Source organism: Psammomys obesus, unplaced genomic scaffold (genome assembly GCF_907164565.1).
Source record: "Psammomys obesus unplaced genomic scaffold, mPsaObe1.curated_primary_1811, whole genome shotgun sequence".
In the NCBI taxonomy this organism is placed as follows: Eukaryota; Metazoa; Chordata; class Mammalia; order Rodentia; family Muridae; genus Psammomys; species Psammomys obesus.
Genome location: NW_026591643.1, coordinates 6,651,948 through 6,664,824, shown reverse-complemented (window position 1 = coordinate 6,664,824; position 12,877 = coordinate 6,651,948).

Sequence of the window (12,877 nt, the reverse complement as noted above, 5' to 3'; positions counted from 1 at the left end):
CCCCCCCCCCCAAAAACCCTAAGTAATAATAATAAAATCAGAAAAATATAATTTATCCACCTATATTATCTTCTAGCTTATTCTGGTTATTTTAACTTCCTTGGCTTTCCATGTATATCTTACAGTGAGGTAAACTACAAAAATTCCCACTGGAATTTTAGAAAAGTTTTGATAAATCAGCTTGGGTAAAGGTTACGAGTCTGTTTTGCTGAGTTTTCTAATTAATGAGCATGATATGTCTTTACATCATGTGTTTTTTACTTAATTAACAAGTGTTTTGCTAAAAGAGACCCTGTGTATATTTTGTTCAAATCATTCCTAAATTCAATATCTAATGGTCACACCACAAGTTCAGGTTTGAGGGAACTATTGTGAATATCTTATGTTAAACCTGTGTTTTTTGCTTGAATATGGAAATATTACGGATGTTCTTTCCTATTGACTTTGTTTGACTCCATCAACCTGGCCATTCTCTCCAAGTAGTTCTAAGAGTGCTTTTGTAAAGACATTGATATTTCTACACAGAGACAGCTTCTGGTCTTCCCTTTGTACCCTAGCATGAATTCATTGTACAAAATGATGATTTTAATAAGAACATTTTCATACAACCACTTCAACGACCTCCTGTACGGTCTCCTCTTCCTCTTCTGTCATCAAACTCATGTATGTTTTCATGTGTATTTATTTCTTCATATACACACATATATGTATATATGTAATTGTTCTTAGTATCTACAAGAAGTATATAATCAAGAAAAACAAAATAAGAAAAAATTAATATTTTTTTCTACAAACATGGATTATTTCTTTTAATATATGATAATTTCCAGTCACAATCTAATTTCTACAAAAATTTCATTTTTCTTTATGTGTATACATACACATCAAATATATTTTATATATTTATTTGTTGACTGTTTCTTAAGCCGGATCTACGAGTTATTGTGAATTATATTGCAAAAGGATGGACTCACAGGTGACTGCTGTTCTCATATAAAATAAAATTGGTCTGTGGCAGTTACATATATGTATATAATAAATTTTGATAATTATTTTTCAGCTTTTTTGTTTCAAATATTTTTTTATTTATTTGAGATTTCCTCCCCTCTCTTCAAAGCCTCCCACATCCCTCTTCTCCACACTCTGTTTTAAATTCATGGCCCCGGGGGGGCAAGATGGCGGCGCCGGAAGAGCACTGTGTCTGAGAAGCGGGACAACACTCTCCTTGCAGCGACCAGGAGACTGAACTCTGGGTCCTATAACTACAGGGATCGTGTTTCCCAGGTGTACCCCAACCCGAGATCGGGGCTGAGAAAACCCAATCCTTTCGGGCACTCCCCCAAACTCCGCCATAACCCTGCCAGGGCGGAGCAGAAAGATAAAGAGACGCACAGCGGCTTCACAGTGCCGGGACACCAGTGCTGCTGGCTGCTCCTAGCAAACAAACTTCAGCTCGGGATCTGGGACTGTGGTCATTCAACACGTCCTGAGACTCTCCTGGGTCCAGCGCAATAAGGTCTAGCACCAAGTCCTAACACCGGTGGCCCCCCAGCCCTTGGCAGAGAAACCCCGGCTCAGGATCGGGACTGAGAAGTCCCAACCCCTTCTGGCACTCCCCTGAGAGCACCACCATAAGCTTGCCCTAGCAGAGGGGAAGGTCAGAGGGGAAGGACAGAGAGGCAGCCTGCCACAGGACACAACACCCCCTCTACAGCTCACCCAGCGGCCCCTGGCTGAGAAACCCAAGCTCTGGACCTGAGGACACTCAACCCTACCTGATACTCTCTCGGGATCAGCAAACATAAGTTCTACCACCAGGCTGCTTCTGGCAGAGAGATCTGGGCCCCAGATCTGGGACTGAGAACACTCAACCTAACTCTCCCGCGCTACCCTGGGACCAGTCAACATAACCTCTCCTGGCAGAGGGAAAGGACAAAGAGGCAGCACACAGGAAAGGTGGACACCGAGTCCTGAGGACACAGTGTCACAGAGCTGACTGTTAGCCTACCCTTGCACTTCCGAAGCAGGACCAAATCAGAGAGTAGAGAGCAAGGGGAACCCCTGTGCATTCCAACTGGCCCTGCAAGAGAGTGAGTGAGCCTTCTAGGGAGAGATTGCCCCAGACCTAGGGCCTCTCCACAGAAGCAACCAGATGAGATCCCTGCCACCCACACCTCTAGTGTGGGCATCATAGGGATTCTTGGGATAGCTACCCCATCGTTGAAGCCCCTGCCTTGTGGGTCCACCAGTGTAATCCAGGCAAACAATCCCTGGATCTCAGTCAGAACTGCATAATAGTGGCCTGCAGGCCACTGCAATAGTCAGAGAATCCATGCATGCACACAGTGCCCACTAAAAGCATATGCGAATAGTGCCAGCGTCACATTACTTACTTAGGCAAAACTGAAACCATAATGCACACTCCCAAACCAGTGAACCTCTCTCATCTTCCTGAAAAAACAGTCCAGAAAACAGAAAGAGAGGATCATAGCCCAAACTACAATCTTGAGGAACAACCAGTGAGGATTATAAATAACCAGATGGCTAGAGGCAGATGTAAGAACACTCCCAACAAAAATCAGGACATAATGACCTCACCAGCAACCCCACAAAACAATGGACACTTCAATTCACTAGATATACAAGAAAACAACCTCAAAACTATGTTTCTCCAGCTATTAGAGGCCCATAAAGATGAAATGAACAAAGCCCTCAGAGAAATAGCCAAAGAAATTGAGACGAAGAGGAAACAAATAGAGCTCTCAGAGAAATGACCACGAAAATTGAGGCAAACAAAGAAGAAATGAATAAAGCTCTCAAAGAAATGTCCACACAAATGAAGGCAAATAAAGAAGAAATAAACAAAGCTCTCATAGAAATACAGGCAATTATAGCCACCGAAGTAGAGGCACAATTAGTGATACATAGAGAGGAAACGGACAAAAAGATAGAAGCTATCATTGAAAAGCAGGAGTCCACATTCAAACAGATGAAGGAAATGGTGCAAGATATGAAAACAGAATTGGAATCAATAAAGAAAACACAAATAGAGAAAAACCAGGAGCTGGAGAACATAGAGAAAAGATCGGGAACTACAAAGGTAAGCATCACCAACAGAATACAAGAGATGGAAGAAAGAATCTCAGGAGCTGAAGATACACTTGCAGAAATTGACACGTCTCTCAAAGAAAAAATAAAATCAGAAAAGTTCCAAACACAAAATATCCAAGAAATCAAAAACACCATGAAAAGACAAAATCTAAGAATAATAGGAGTAAAAGAAAAAGAAGACATCAGGCTCAAAAGTCCAGAAAATATTTTCAAGAAAAATTATAGAAGAAAACTTTCCCAACTTAAAGAAGGAGATGGCCATAAACATACAAGAGGCCTACAGAACACCAAGTAGACTAGACTAGAAAAGAGATTTTTCACGTCATATCATAGTCAAAGCACTGAACCTACAGAACAAAGAAAAAATTCTAAAAGCAGCAAGGGAAAAAGGCCAAGTAACATATGAAGGTAGACCTATCAGAATCACACCAGATTTCTCAACAGAAACTATGAAAGCCAGAAGGGCCTGGACAGAAATCATACAGTCCTTAAGGGACCACAGATTCCAACCCAGACTACTATACCCAGCAAAACTTTCAATCAACATAGACGGAGAATTCAAAATATTCCATGACAAAACCAAATTTAAACAATATCTACATAGTAACCCAGCTCTACAGAAGTTACTAGAAGGGAAACTCCAAACCAAAGAAAACAACTACATCTAAGGAAACAGAGGAAATAGATAACTACACAACAACAACAACAACAACAACAACAAAGAATACAAGCAATGAAACTCAGTGACACCACCAACCCCACAACAAAAGTAAGTAATAATTGTTGGTCACTAGTATCTATCAACATCAACGGACTCAACTCCCAAATTAAAAGACACAGACTAACAGAATGGTTGCAGAAACTGGATCCAACATTCTGTTGCATCCAAGAAAAACACCTATGCAACAAAGACAAACAATACCTCAGAGTAAAGGGCTGTTTTTCAAGCAAATGGTTCCAGAAAACAAGCTGGCGTAGCCATCCTAATATCTAATACAATAGACTTTCAACCCAAGTTAATAAAAAAAGATAAGGAGGGCCACTATATTCTCATCAAAGGAAAAATCCACCAAGAGGACATCACAATATTGAATATCTATGCCCCAAATACAAGAGCACCTACATTCATAAATGAAAAAATATTAAAGCTTAAATCACACATTGATTCTAATAGTGGGAGACTTCAACACCCCACTCTCACCAAGGGACAGATCAACTAGATGGAAAACAAATAGGGAAATAAAAACACTTACAGAGTCCCTAAATCAAATGGGCCTAATAGATGTCTACAGATCTTTTCATCCAAACTCAAAAGTGTATACCTTCTTTTTAGCACCACATGGAACCTTCTCCAAAATAGACCATATAGTTGGTCATAAAGCAAGCCTCAACAGATACAAAAAGATAGAAATAATCCCTTGTATTCTATCTGACCACCATGGACTAAAGATGGACTTCTGCAACAACAGAAATAACAAAAAGCCGACATGCACATGGAAACTGAACAACTTGTTACTCAATGACAGCTGGGTTAAGAAAGAAATAAAGAAAGAAATTAAAGACTTCCTAGAATTCAATGAAAATGAAGGCACAACATACCCAAATTTATGGGACACATTGAAAGCAGTGCTCAGGGGAAAATTGATAGCACTAAGTGCCTGCAAGACAAAATTCGTAACATCACATACAAACAACTTAATGGCCCAACTGAAAACCCTAGAAAAGAAAGAAGCAGATACACCCAAGAGGAGCAGTTGGCTGGAAATAATCAAACTCAGGGTTGAATTCAATCAATTAGAAACAAATAAAACTATTCAAAGAATCAATGAAACAAAAAGCTGGTTCTTTGAGAAAATCAACAAGATAAACAAACCCTTAGCCAAACTAACTAAAAAGCAGAGAGAATCTATCCAAATCAGCAAAATCAGAGATGAAAAGGGTGACATAACTAAAGACACTGAGGAAATTCAAACAATCAGTGGGTCACACTACAAAAGCCTCTATGCCACAAAATTTGAAAACCTAAATGAAATGGACAATTTTCTTGATAGATTCCATCTTCCAACATTAAGTCAAGATCAGGTAGAAAGACTGAACAGCCCTATATCCCCCAAGGAAATTGAAGCAGTCATTCACAGTCTCCCCTCCAAAAAAAGCCCTGGGCCAGATGGTTTCAGTGCAGAATTCTACCAGACCTTCAAAGAAGTGCTAACACCAATTCTCCTCAAACTATTCCACAAAATACAAACAGAAAGTACATTACCAAACTCATTCTATGAAGCAACAGTCACCTTGATACCTAAACTACACAAAGACCCAACAAGAAAAGAAAACTTCAGACCTATCTCTCTTATGAACATTGACGCAAAAATACTCAATAAAATACTTGCAAACCGAATCCAAGAACACATCAAAGATATCATCCACCATGACCAAGTAGGCTTCATCCCAGGCATGCAAGGGTGGTTCAACACACAGAAATCCATCAATGTAATACATCACATAAACAAACTGAAGGAGAAAAACCACATGATCATCTCCTTAGATGCTGAAAAAGCATTTGACAAAGTCCAACACCCATTCATGTTTAAAGTCTTGGAGAAATCAGGAATACAAGGCACATATCTAAACATAGTAAAGGCAATATACAGCAAGCCTATAGCCAACAACAAACTCAATGGAGAGAAACTTAAATCAATCCCACTGAAATCACGGACAAGACAAGGCTGCCCACTCTCTCCATACCTCTTCAACATAGTACTTGAAGTCCTAGCCAGAGCAATAAGACAACTAAAGGAGATCAAGGGGATACAAATCAGAAAGGAAGAGGTCAAAGTGACACTATTCGCAGATGATATGATAGTATATATGAGTGACCCCAAAAATTCAACCAGAGAACTCCTCCAGTTGATAAACACCTTCAGCAAAGTGGCAGGATACAAAATCAACTCAAAAAAAAAAAATCAGAAGCCCTCGTGTATACCAAAGACAAAAGGGCCAAGAAAGAAATTAGGGAAACAACACCCTTCACAATAGCCCCTAATAACATAATGTACCTTGGGGTGACACTAACCAAGCAAGTGAAAGACCTGTTTGAGAAAAACTTCAAGTCTCTGAAGAAAGAAATTGAAAAAGATCTCAGAAGATGGAAAGATCTCCCGTGCTCATGGATTGGTAGGATTAACATTGTGAAAATGGCCATCCTGCCAAAAGCAATCTACAGATTCAATGCAATTCCCATCAAAATCCCAACTCAATTCTTTACAGACCTTGAAAAAAAGATTCTCAGCTTCATATGGAGAAACAAAAAACCCAGAATCTCCAAAACAATCCTGTACAACAACTGATCATCTGGAGGTATCTCTATCCCCGATCTTAAGTTGTACTACAGAGCAATAGTAATGAAAACTGCATGTTATTGGCATAGAAATAGAAAGGAGGATCAATGGAACCACATAGAAGACCCAGAAATAAACCCACACACCTATGAATACTCGATTTTTGACAAAGAAGACAAAACCATTCAATGGAAAAAAAGACAGCATCTTCACAAATTGTGCTGGTCCAACTGGATGTCTACATGCAGAAAAATGAAAATAGATCCATATTTATCACCCTGCACAAAACTGAAGTCCAAGTGGATCAAAGACCTCAACATAAAACCAGATACTCTAAATCTGTTAGAAGAAAAAAGTGGGGAACAGCCCAGAACTCATTGGCACAGGAGACAACTTCCTGAACAGAGCGCCAACATCACAGGCTCTAAGAGCAACAATCAATAAATGGGAACTCATGAAACTGAAAATTTTATGTAAAGCAAAGGACACCATCATCAAAACAAAACGCCTACCTACAGATTGGGAAAGAATCCTCACTAACCCTTTATCTGACAGAGGACTAATATCCAGTATATACAAAGAACTAAAGAAGCTGAAAAGCAGCAAACCAAGTAATCCAATTAAAAAATGGGGAACAGAGCTAAACAGAGAATTCTCGACAGAGGAATATTGAATGGCAGAGAAACACTTAAAGAAATGCTCAACCTCATTAGCCATCAGGGAAATGCAAATCAAAACAACCCTGAGATTTCACCTCACACCCATCTGAATGGCCAAGATGAAAAACTCAAGTGACAACACATGCTGGAGAGGTTGTGGAGAAAGGGGAACCCTCCTCCACTGCTGGTGGGAATTTAAACTGGTACAACCACTTTGGAAATCTATCTGGCGCTTTTTCAGACAATTAGGACTAGTGCTTCCTCAAGACTCAGCTATACCACTGCTAGGTATATATCCAAACTTTGTCAAGTACACAAAAGGGATACTTGCTCAACCATGTTTGTAGCAGCTTTATTTGCAATAGCCAGAACCTGAAAACAACCCAGATGTCCATCAACGGAGGAATATGTACAGAAATTGTGGTATTTTTACACAATGGAATACTACTCAGCAATCAAAAAGGAGAAAATCATGAAATTTGCAGGCAAATGGTGGGATCTAGAAAAGATCATCCTGAGTGAAATATCCCAGAAGGAGAAAGACAAACCCAGTATATACTCACTTATATAGACCTATAAGATATGATAAACATAATGAAATCTATATACCTAAAAAAGATAATCAAGAGAGCAGACATGGGGTAAGATGATCAATCCTTGTTTAGAAAGACAGATGGGATGTGCATTGAACGTATGACAGGAGTCTACTGAACGCATTGGAAAGACTCTAACTAGCAGTGTTTTCAAAGCAGATACAAAGACTCATGACCAAACCTTCGGCAGAGTACAGGGAATCATATGAAAGAAGGCAAGTTAGTATGATGGGGATAGGATAGGAGCTCCACAAGGATTATGCCCTGGACCAGCAGGGCCTCAAAGGGGTTCCTAAGGGAAGAGAGTGGAAGGAATTGGGGGGTGGGGACAAGAAGCGCAAGGAAGGGAGCCAAGTCTGTTTGTCTGATCAAGGCTTCTGCTTATTAGAAATTTTTACCCAACTTATATAGGGAGAAGGCAGGAAAGGGGGAAGGTAGTTAGCTGCTGCAGGAGACAGGAAGAGTGCTTTCATGTGTTAAATAGGGTGCCTGCAAGATAACTTAGGGATGTTTTCTCACAGATGCTCTAACAAATGGATGTCCTCACAGTCTCTCACCCATGAGTTAGGGTCCTAGATAACTTTCACTAAATAGCTTTAGGTCTCCACTAAATGACCTTTGCTCACTATTTGGCTTTGGCCTAGTAAACACCTTTTGTCTCCACTAGATAGCTTTTACTCACTAATTGACTTAGGCTTCAGTAGATAGCTTAGTCTTCACTAGATAGCTTTGGCTTTGGCTTCCGTAGATAGCTTTGGCTCCCAGCAAAGGACCAAATATATCTGGGCACAGAGTTTTTTTCTGAGACTGACATTCAACCAAGGACCATGTATGGATATAACCTAGAACCTCTGCTCGGATGTAGCCTGTGGTAGCTCAGTAACCAATTGGTTTCCCATAGTGAGGGGAACAAGGACTATTTCTAACAGGAACTCAATGGCTGGCTCTTTGACCTCTCCACCCCCCCGCCCCCCCAAGGGAGGAGAAGTCCTGTTAGGCCACAGAGGAGGGCTTTCCAGCCAGTCCTGAAGATACCTGATAAAACAGAGTCAGATGAATGGGGAGGAGGTCCCCCGCCTATAAGTGGACTTGGAAAGGGGCACGGTGGAGATGAGGAAGGGAGGATTGGGAGGGAATGAGGGAGCGGGATACAGCTGGGATACAGAGTTAATAAAATGTAACTGATAAGAAAGAAATAAAATTAAAAAAAATATAAAAATAAATTCATGGCCTCCCTTTCTTCAAATGTTTATATATATATATATATATATATATATATATATATATTATAACACATAATATAACATATGTATTGGAATAACATCTTATTTGATTGGTGGAATTTGCTGGTGAAGAATTCTGCTTTAGAAAAGTGTTTGTTTGTTTGTTTGTTTGTTATGGTTCTTTTGATTATTGACTCAATTTTCTTATTTATTTTAGGCTCATTCAGATTTTTAAAAATTTCTCCAAAGTTAATGTTGATAGAATTTATTTCCAAAAAGTTACCTGTTGAGAAAGGGTGAAATAGTCTTCCCCAGGGAAAAACATAATGATTGTTATCCAATTCCAAATGATCAGCCCTGAAAACTTACATACAATAACATTATATTCCTGAGCAGGCTTTGTTTAGGAATGTGTCTGTATATACATATACATATATGCATGCAACATCAATTAATAAAAAAAGAGGCTGCAAATTTGAAAAAGCATGGAGGGTATATGGTAGGACTTGGAGAGAGAAAAGAAGGGGGAGATGATGTAATTATAATATAATCTCAAAAATAAAATAAAATAAATAGATCTTATTTTTGTCATTTAAAACAACTTTAAATTTAAATAAATTTTGATAATATTATTTCTATCTCCCATGCCCTTCCAAATCCCCTAATCCAACTTTAAGTTCTTTCTCAACAAACAAAACCCAATACAACAACAACAAAAACTCAAGCCAAAAAAAGAAAATAAAGCCACCCAAAAAAAAAACAGTCCCCCCAAATCAAACTGTAATTAAATAAAACATACAGAAAAACTGTGGATCCCTTATATCTTTATAACTACTTCTGAATATGAGGCCTGTCTTGGAGTGGTTGATATGCTCAGGGTCTTCTTATTGGAGAAAACTGATTTTTCCTTTCCCCATAGTTCTCACTCTTTTTTTGTGTTTCTTACACACTTTCTAGCCTTCCTCTTCCTTGAAAATCTTATTTCTTACATTCAGATATTTTTGCTTTGTTTTGTGACCTAGTGAGTTGTAGCAAACATATCAGCAAGAGTATATGTATAGTAGGGTCACATGTAGGTATAAAACTGACAACCTTCCCCCTCTCAGAATCTGTCAGTAGCTAATAGCTCAGCAATAAGGAGTAGGGTCCCTTGACTCCCTCTCCATGACTGAAGATTGACAGCAGGCACACTCAATCCCAGTAAGCACAGCTGCTGTGAATTCATGTTTGCAGTGACCATGTTCTGCCTACAAGATGCCATTTTGCAGTCCTTTCTGTCTTCCAACTGTAACATTCTTTTTTTTCCCTCTTTGACAATGTTCCCTGAACATTAGAGCATGTGGTGTAACTGTTTTGTCTAATACTGAGTCCTCAACCACGTTATTTTTAATGTTTTGAGGAACCATGAGTGTCTGCCATTCTATGCAGAAAGAGACTTTTGTGATTAAGGCTGAGAATAATCTTTGTCTGTTGGTACAGGCATAAATATGCAGAAGGCAGTTTGACACTATGCAAAGTCATCTGAGCAACAGAAGGGAGTTTCCCCTAGGGACTACAATTTCTCCAGGTGTGGGCTTCCATTTTGTTTACAGAAGTAGCCATACTTCTGTAGAGTAGGTTTTACTCTAGAAAAATGGGTATAAAATCCAAGCAGAGTCTTTCAGAAGGCCTCTGTGGAAGGCTCCTGCCCTGTTCCCTGCTTTCTCCCTCTTTTGATGTCCGTCCTGTTTGCCTTTCTGCATGAGGGTTGAGCTTCTTACCCAGGGTCCTCCTTGTTGCTTAGCTTCTTTAGGTTTACAGATTTTAGTAGGTTTATCCTATGTTATTATATACCTAATATCCACTTATAAGTGAGTATATACCATGTGTGTTCTCTGCTTCTGGGCATGGCAGCTCAGTCTCCAAATGGAATTCCCTAGTAAGGGGAAAAGGGACTCATCTCTGACATGAACTCAGTGGCTGGCTTTCTGATCACCTTCCCCTTAGGGGTGTGTGTGTGCAGCCTTACCAGGCCACAGAGGAAGATGATGCAACCAATACTGATGAGACTTGATAGGCTAGGGTCAGATGGAAGGGGAGGAGGGACCCCACTATCAATGTACTGGAGGAGGGGCATGGGAGGAGAAGGAGGTAGGGTGGAATTGGGATGAGATGAGGGTCACAGCTGGAATACAAAGTGAATAAATGATAACAAATTAAAAAATAAAAAGGAAGAGTACTTCTGATTCAATGAAGAAAAAAATCCAAGCTTGTCTTTATAACAGTTGTCCTCTATATAAATGGGAGTATCATGACTGACACATTGTTATAGTATTTTGTAGGCTTAGCAGCTGAGTCTAAATTGCTGATGGCTTTTCTCCCCCAGAAGAATGTGTAACATCTTCTGGCTTTTGATTGTTTGTCAGAGAAAGTTTTCAGTTCACTTCGAACTTCATTTCTCTATATTTTAAAACCAAAATGCATGGTGCCTTCAGCAAGAAAATTTTATTATTTAGTTATGGTTAAAAAACTAGGAGTAACAACAAGAGCCTCTGTATTCTAGGCACCTCCTCATCTTCCCTGGCCAACAACTCATATGTTTTTTTTTTTTCATATTTCTTTTTTTTAACTTTCATTCATTACACTTTATTCACTTTGTATCCCCCCATAAGCTCCTCCTTCCTCCTCTCCTAATCCCACCCTCCCTTCTTCTTCTCCACCCATGCCCCTCCCCAAGTCCACTGATAAGGGAGGTCCTCCTCTCCTTTCTTCTGATCTTAGTCTATCAGATCACATCAGGAGTGGCTGCACTGTCATCTTCTGTGGCCTGTTAAGGCTGCTCCCCCCCTCAGGAGGAGGAGATCAAAGAGCAGCAAATCAGTTTATGTAAGAGGCAGTCCCTGTTCCCATTACTATGTAACCCACTTGGACACTAAACTGCCATGGGCTACATCTAGGTTATCTCCATGCATGGTACTTGGTTGGAGTATGAGTCTCTGGGAAGACCCCTGTGTTCAAATTTTCTGGTTCAGTTGCTCTCCTTGTGGAGTTCCTGTTCTCTCCAGATCTTACTATTTCCCACTTCTTTCATAAGATTCCCTGCACCCTGTCCAAAGGTTATCCATAAGTCTCAGCATCTGCATTGATAGTCTGCAGAGAAGAGCCGTTCAGAGGCCCTCTGTGGCAGGTTCCTAACTTGTTTCCTGTTTTCTTCTTCTGATGTCCATCTTCTTTGTTTTAGTCAGGGTCCTCTCTCTTGATTAGTTTCTTTATATGTACAGATTTTAGTAGGTTTATCCTGTATTATATGTCTATATGAGTGAGTATATACTGTGTGTGTCTTTCTGCTTCTGGGACAGCTCACTCAGGATGATCCTTTCCAGAAAACTCAAGTGACAATACATGCTGGAGAGGTTGTGGAGAAATGAGAACCTTCCTCCACTGCTGGTGGGATTGTAAACTTGTACACCCACTCTGGAAATCAATCTGGTGCTTTCTCAGACAACTAGGAATAGCTCTTCCTCAATATCCAGCCATACCACTCCTAGGCATGTATCTAAAAGAGGCTCAAGTACACAGTAAGGACATTTGCTCAACCATGTTTGTAGCAGCTTTATTTGTAATAGCAAGAAGCTAGAAACAGCCCAGATGCCCCTCAACTGAAGAACGGATACAGAATTGTGGTACATCTACACAATGGAATATTACTCAGCAATGAAAAATAAGGAAATCGTGGAATTTGCAGGTAAATAATGTTTCCTGGAAAGAATCATATGGATTTCTTATACCCATATGTTTAATAACACTGCTTGTCCTTAATTAATAAGTTATTTTGAGAAATAAATGTTAAACAATATGACATCTCCATATAAATACACATCTATTTTTAAAAGTAGAGAAACAAGATTCAGAATCTAGAGGTTCATGTTATAGAAACAAGTAACTTGAATGGGGAGAAATTTCTGTCTAATGTA